The sequence below is a fragment of the Rhipicephalus microplus genome, chromosome 5 (assembly GCF_043290135.1).
Source record: "Rhipicephalus microplus isolate Deutch F79 chromosome 5, USDA_Rmic, whole genome shotgun sequence".
NCBI classification, from domain to species: domain Eukaryota; kingdom Metazoa; phylum Arthropoda; class Arachnida; order Ixodida; family Ixodidae; genus Rhipicephalus; species Rhipicephalus microplus.
Window position 1 is genome coordinate 28,415,853 of NC_134704.1, and position 7,656 is coordinate 28,423,508.

General features: G+C 48.1%; 1 non-coding gene across 1 annotated transcript; it reads right to left on the reverse strand.

Moving 5' to 3' along the window:
* Positions 1 to 219: 219 nt before the first annotated feature.
* LOC142761804 (U6 spliceosomal RNA) lies at positions 220 to 327 on the reverse strand. Its single transcript, XR_012883827.1, has one exon. It is a non-coding gene; the product is annotated as a U6 spliceosomal RNA (small nuclear RNA).
* Positions 328 to 7,656: the final 7,329 nt, after the last annotated feature.

The following is a 7,656-nucleotide window of genomic DNA, read 5'->3' on the forward strand; positions in this document are numbered from 1 at the left end:
TCCCAAAACCACCATATGATTATGAGAGACGCCGTAGTGGAGGGCTCCGGAAATTTCGACCAGCTGGGGTTCTTTAACGTGCACCCAAATCTGAGCACACGGGCCTACAACATTTCCGCCTCCATCGGAAATGCAGCCCCCGCAGCCGAGATTCGATCCCGCGACCTGCGGGTCAGCAGCCGAGTACCTTAGCCACTATATAGACCACCACGGCGGGGCAAAAATATAGAACGCTTCACGATTTTGCGTGTCATCCTTGCGCAGCGGCCGTGCTAATCTTCTCTGTATTGTTCCAATTTTAGTATATGTACTTTGAAAGTCGAGTGTCAGGCCGGGGGACGCCTGTGCCCCTTTTGTGAAACCGGTGGGTATCTGGTGGCACGTGGGTTCGAACCAACGACCTCCCGCAGCCGAAGTGGACACCCTACCACGAGGCCACGGCTGCGGTGAGTCTTCGTTCTGCGATATAAAAGTTCACGCAACAGGACAGTTCGTATTGCATAACAGTTCACACGAACGAAATTTTCGCCTATAATTTCACAAACATGTCCGTACAGCAGATGACTTGGCACTTGGAAGTTCTCTCTTGCACTCTGACTGCAGTAGTCATAAGATGTTATGGCATTGATGTGAATCCCTTATTAGTTATGTAGCATGAAGAACTGAATGGTTGGATGTTTCTCCTCCTCGTGTATTTTCGCGAAATTGTTCCCTCGGTTCGTCAGCAAAATGCCCGTCCTCTCTTCTTCTTCCTCTTATTTTATTGTTTATTTTTATTACTATAGTTATTCCATGAGTGCCGATCGTGAAAGCGACTGTGAAAGTAGTCCACGTGCGTTTTCACTACGGAAAAAAATACTACCGGTGACTATTCAAATCTCCCGCCAAGCAACGCAAAACACGGGATTATTTTGGCATGTAGCGCCGCCTATCTGTGACGCCAGCAGTTTGTTCACCCTCCGAGAGTTCCGCGCAGCGCTGTGCGAAAGATCGCCGATAGAAAGCGCTTGCGTACCTTTTGGCTTTAGATCGCTTATGCAATCGGCGAAGCTTTTTGCGCAGGCGTTGGAGAATACTTTGAAAAGACGTAATCGAAAGATAGAGACAATATCAAAGAAAAGACAGGCAGGTTAGCAAGGTTGTACCTGTTTGCTATCCTATGGGTCTAGGGGAAGGGAAGGTGTAGTTAAATCAAAAATAAAAAATATAGAACAAACGCTACGCTCGCTGAGATTTCGACATTCACCACTCACACCCGTGTGGTGACAACCGAGAAATATTCGAGCCCGCTTACCGCCGTGAAGAGTAAATGGGCGAAAATAAGGCGTTGGTTATTTTGTTCCGGCTATTTGCTCAGGAACGTTCATCGCTTCATTTTGTGAGTGTTTTGAGAGGGTAGCATGGGTATCTGCAGCGTCAGTTTTTTTTTTTTTTTTTTTTTTTTGCTGGCCTACCTTATGTAAGTTGTTCGTGGAATGGCAGCAGCATGCACTGCTCCTTCACTGAAGAGGCGAATGAGGATATTTTTGTGGTTTAAGCACGATGTCGTGACTATTTTTCGTTCTCGGCTTTAACAATGAGAGAGAGAGAAAGATAAATAGAGAGGAAAGGCAGGGAGGTTAACCAAGCTTGGCTCGGTTGGCTACCCTACACTTGGGGTGGGGAAAAGGGAGAATATTAGAAAGGAAAGAGATAGAGAAGAAGATGAGTAAGAAACAGAAGGATTAATAGTCAGCTCGAGACTACACAGCATGGTCTCATACTGTTCTTTCACAAGCGGTCGTGAAGTCTGGTGGTCCTTAAGAAGGACAAGAGGGCAATCGTGGCTTTGCGCGTATGGGAAGCCGTCGGGCAAGGTCCCACGATCTTCTCTTCTGTAAACGGCCCTGAATCCAGCTGACAGAGCTTGGCTTCCATAATACGTCGTTCAGACTGGTATGCTGGGCAATGACATAGAATGTGCTCAAGCGTTTCCTCGCAGGCGCAGATTTTGCATGCCGAAGTGCTCGCCATTCCAAGGAGACAGAGCTTGGCTTCATTGTAGGAGAGATATACGGCGAGCAAGTGATTGTTCCCTGAATCCAGCTGACAGAGCTTGGCTTCATTGTAGGAGAGATATACGGCGAGCAAGTGATTGTTCCCTGAATCCAGCTGACAGAGCTTGGCTTCCATAATACGTCGTTCAGACTGGTATGCTGGGCAATGACATAGAATGTGCTCAAGCGTTTCCTCGCAGGCGCAGATTTTGCATGCCGAAGTGCTCGCCATTCCAAGGAGACGAGAGTACGCATTCGTAAATGCCACGCCCAACCCCATGCGACACAGTAAAGTTTCAGCGCATCGTGGGATGGCAAACGAAGTTGCAAGTTTGGGTCGATCGAATACAGGTGCCTGTTGGAGAAACCCGGCGTACTCCATTGTAGGAGAGATATACGGCGAGCAAGTGATTGTAGTCGCCTTGCAGTGTCCGTTCTCAAGAGTGGTACGGGCGTACGCTGGTCTTGGACATGAGCCGATCGAGCAGCTTCATCCGCGTGGTCATTGCCGACAATTCCGCAATGACTCGGCAACCACTGAAATACAATATCGTGACCTTCCTTGAGCGCTTCGTGGTAGTCATGCCTTATCTGAAATACTGACTGTTCATGTAACCCGTGCTGCATAACAAACCACAGTGTCTGTAAGGCGGACCTGTAAGGCGGACCTGCGGACCATTGGTCAGGTTGCTGCCGAAGAATGTACTCTACTGCACCTTGAAGCACTGCGAGCTCTGCTGCTGTCGACGTCGTGGTATGAGAAAACTTGTATTTAAGCAACACATTTTCAGATAAAACAACCACTGCTCCTGTAGAGCTGTTGAAATCAGTGGAGCCATCGGTGTAAACATGTATGCGGTCGAAGTACCTTTCGTCCAACAGACGCGAAGTCAATTGCTTAAGGGCTGGTGGTGACACGCGTGCCTTCTTAACGATTCCAGGAACTGATAAGCGCACGTCAGGTTGACGGAGACTCCATTACGCAGCTGCTGGATGCATCGCAGTTTTGAAGCCAGGCGGTAATATGACCTGATGTTTTGTCACAATACCGCAGAACGAAGAATGGGGCCTCCGCGCTGTCAAACACGCTAAATGATGTGACGGTACCGCGATAAACGCCGAATGTGCGCTCTCAGCGTCTCGACAATGATATGCGTTGTGACCGGCTGTTCTTGCGCGATAACAATAGTTGCCACTGCCGATGAGCATCTTGGAAGGCCAATACATGTCCGAAGTGCTTGGGCTTGTACGCTTTGCAGTGCACAGATGTTAGTCTTGCACGTGTTGGACAGGACAGGAAGGCTGTACAGGAGAACTCCGAGAAAGAGGGCTGTATAAAGCTTCAACATCGAGCGCACGGATGGGCCCAATGATTTTCCGGCGACGAACTTGAATACATTCTGAATGCCGCCAATGAGCTTTTTCTTCAGGTATATGTGACATGCGGGCTCCAGGTTAGGTCACGATCTACGATGACACCTAAGAATCTATGACTGCTCTTATATGTGATTGATCTGCCATCGATGCACAATAAGTAGAAAGACATCGGTTTGCGTGTAAACGCCAACGCTGCGCATTTTTTCTGTGGCGACAGTTAAACCTTGCTGGCGAAGGTATGCCGATGTCATTGTTGCCGCTTTCTGTATCCTTGCACGCATTTGAGGTCATGTCATGCCGGACGCCCAAATGCAGATATCATCAGCGTAGAGAGACATATAAGCCGTCTGCGGCTGCATTTTGGTGAGCCCCACGAGAACCAGGTTGAAAAGAGTCAGACTCAAAACAACGCCCTGTGGCACCCCACGATGAGGTGCAGCAATATTGTATCGAGCTGTAGTGGTCGTACTGACTGCGCTATTTATTGATCTGAGTCGTTCAGAGCTATGAACTGTGCTGCACTTTTCTGACGGGGAGAAGCGTTGCGAGGCATTGATTCCACAAAACGGCCTGTCCTTTTTTTTTAACACTGAGTTCAAAGGCGACACAGTAGTTTTTTTTTTTTTTCGCCTTCACTGCCTTTCCTACTAACAGTATCTTTTACTCACCCCATTTTTTCCTTCATAAAACACGTGGATTGTCAGCAGCAAGCGTTGCCCCGCCGCGGTGGTCTAGTGGCTAAGGTACTCGGCTGCTGACTCGCAGGTCGTGGGATCAAATCCCGGTTGCGGCGGCTGCATTTCCGATGGAGGCGGAAATGTTGTAGGCCCGTGTGCTCAGATTTTGGTGCACGTTAAAGAACCCCAGGTGGTCGGAATTCTTGGAGCCCTCCACTACGGCGTCTCTCATAATCATATGGTGGTTTTGGGACGCTAAACCCCACATATTGATCAATCATATCAATCAAGCAGCAAGCGTTGAACCAATTATGATTTCGCGCTTTTGGACTGCACGCGGCAATTATCTTTGCTTGCGCACTCGCAAATATCGGAAGTGAAGTGAAATCAGTTTATCGCGCGTGATAGTCACACTAGACAAGGCAGAACAGTAATGCGACTGCTTGGCAAAGCAGGCTACGAGAGAATCAACAACAGATACCTCTCATATATCGATCGATTGCGAGCTTGTTTCACCCTGACTTCATGTGGAGTGCTTATATCACGATTTGTGCCACGAAGACAGTAAACTCTGGGAGAGAATAAAGTGCTCGTTATTTTCCGAAGTTGTTTTGGTGCCCTTTACCAGAGCGCACGCATTGATTCACGCACGTATACACACGCACCTTTCCTTTGCCCTTCTCTCTACGCTTCACTTTCTCTCACAAGATCAATGTAAGCGCTAACGCACGCACATGCACACATGCATTACATTAAGGATCAGCATAGAGAGCATGCTGATTCATCAGAAACTGCTTTGGGCAGCAACCTCGCCACACGAGCAAAGTTCGGCTATACAGGGGCCTTCGGTGGTGTCACCGTCATAAGACGCTATCGCGAAATGTATGCTCAACAGATATTGGAGGATTGCGTTACCCACCACACGGCCGAGCAGTATGTAAGTGTTCCGAGTCTGGAAGCACTTGATAGCAAAATCTGATACCCGACATTAGTCGCTAGATTCGTCACCTAATTATCGATTGTTTATTTTAATGTTCACACGTTTTGTATATAACCCGTGTTAGTGTGTGTGTGTGTGTGTGTGTGTGTGTGTGTGTGTGTGTGTGTGTGTGTGTGTGTGTGTGCGTGCGTGTGCGTGCGTGTGTGTGTGTGTGTGTGTGTGTGTGTGTGTGTGTGTGTGTGTGTGTGTGTGTGTGTGTGTGTGTGCGTGTGTGTGTGTGTGTGTGTGTGTGTGTGTGTGCGTTGTATGCATAATTAGTCTCGTGTATTCATCTTTCCTTTGTCCAGTCATCACTTCAACGCGCGCACACGCACACACACATGTACGTGCACCTGCAAACATGAGCACGCATGCAGACACCAATCCGAATCGTTGTGTGTAGCAAGCATATCTGCCGCAGGGTCCAGCTACACACAACAAGCAAGACCGAACCGGCTCTATAAATCTCTCTAACAGGCTTCTTGAGGCCCTGTGCGGAGGAGGCCCTGCTAAACATGTGAAACGGGCGAAGGAGAAGAATGTGATGAGGTCGCCGCGGTGCCCCAGGTAGCAAGAAAGAAACTCGCGGGGCGCGCGATCTTCTCTTTGGACTTGCCGCGCACCCTGGGGTGCAGCCAGCTCCTCACCTCACGATCTCGCATCGATGGCAGGGCGATGCTTTCCGCACCTTCGTGCACATCGTGGTGGCTTCCCTTCATATCACCTCTCTCTCTCTCTCTCTCTCTCTCTCTCTCTCTCTCTCTCTCTTATACCTGTCCCTCACGCTACGGTCAATTTTCGGATCGAAAATTGCTACAAATGTGTTCCGTCTTTTATGATTTGTTCCACGTTTTTTCTCGCTCTCTGTACTCATCACTATGAAACGGCTAACCTCCTTCTTTCGTCCGCACTCTCCCACTCCCTTTATCTTTCTCTCACTCTGTTCTTCATTTCTCTTTTATCTGTTTTCACCCTCGCCACTTTTCTTTCTTTAATGCATTCACAGAAGACGCTCGCAGGTCCCACAGTTTTAGGTGTTTATGTTCTCGTACTCCGCATTTACCGCGCGTTCTCACTCAGTCATCGTGTTTTGTTGTATCTCGTGTTTACTGCCCGCGCTAATAGCGTGCGTCTTCTGTGTGTTCAGCGCTGCCCGAAAAAAAAGAAAGAAACGAGACTTCTAAAAGGCGCGCTCGTTTCTCTTTCCCGTGTATCCCATCACCGCGCATCCTTCGACGTCCGCCTTTGTGCGCCCAGGCCGCGCTGCAGGCGTGAAGAGAGGTGCTAAGTGCCCAGCGAGCCCGGTTTTACGGGTAACGCCTCTTTTGAAAGAGGGAAAGAGGGTGTCAAAGACTGAATCAACAAAAAAAAAAAGTAAAGTAGCACCTGTAGTCAGCAACCAACGATCCCGCCACGCGTTCGTTTTAGTATACATGCATAGGGGCCGCTGTAGGCGCATCGACCGGCGCAAAATCTTTGCAAGTCGTATGTCTTACGACACCCTCGCTGTTACGAAGCCCTCTCCACACAAACATCTCTCCCAGCTCTCGTTTCACAACGTTCCTTATTTTTTTCGACCGGGTTTCGTGTAAGATCTGGTCACTATATACTGATAAACTGTATCTGCTTCTTTTTCTATCGCCGTTAATACTGTTAGAGCCGTTAGCGGCCACACGCGGAGGTGGACAAGATAGAGAGCGTTTATCTCCGCGTTAGCGCTTAGGTAAACGCTAATTAACTTCCCAGAAGTTATCTCTTTCTGTCTCTCTTATTCCCTGGTATACATACTTGTCTGTGGTGTGCCTGAAGCAAGGCGTATGCATGTCGGTAGCCTTGTACGATGTACTTTAGCTGCCTGTTCATTTCGACCAGCTATTTGATTCGTTCAATAAAGTAACAGTTATATACCTCATTTCCCACCAAGAGAAAAGCATCCAGGAAATGAACCCTGGACTACGCACCAGACGCAGAGATGCGTCCGTCGCTGACCCCCTTGAAATGCAGCTTCAACACAACCCCTTCCCCACTTCAAGGGAAAAAAAACAGTACTTAGACTATAGACACTAGGGAAGTATAACACACAGAAACAATGAGTGTCAGGGGAGCGCAGTTTATTTTGGGTAGAAAATGTGTGGGAAGTAAACGCAATAAAACTATGGACATGATTCGTTAACATCACCATGATACGGGGAGATAATAACAAGGCTTCTGCCTCGTGTCAAAGCAGCGTTAGCTGATACAAGTACACTATACTCACGGTTTGAAGCGGGACAATTGTGGGCTATGTAACACACATGCTTTCGTTTGCAACCTCTTCATTTTATGGTCGTATCGGCGTATATCAACAAGTAGATCAGCGCCAACATTATCTCTGGCGACCACATTCGTCGTGACAAGACATTGCTATCTCGAGCAATGACGAATACTACAAAAGAGTGGCTACCTGGGCTGGTTGGTATTGCATTTTTTGAAAGAAATATATTTTCTTAGTGCGCAGGGAAGGTTTTCAAAAGGAAGATAGAGCCGAGAGATAGGACATATATCTCTCGGCTCTATCTTCCTTCTGAAAACATTTTCTGCGTACTAA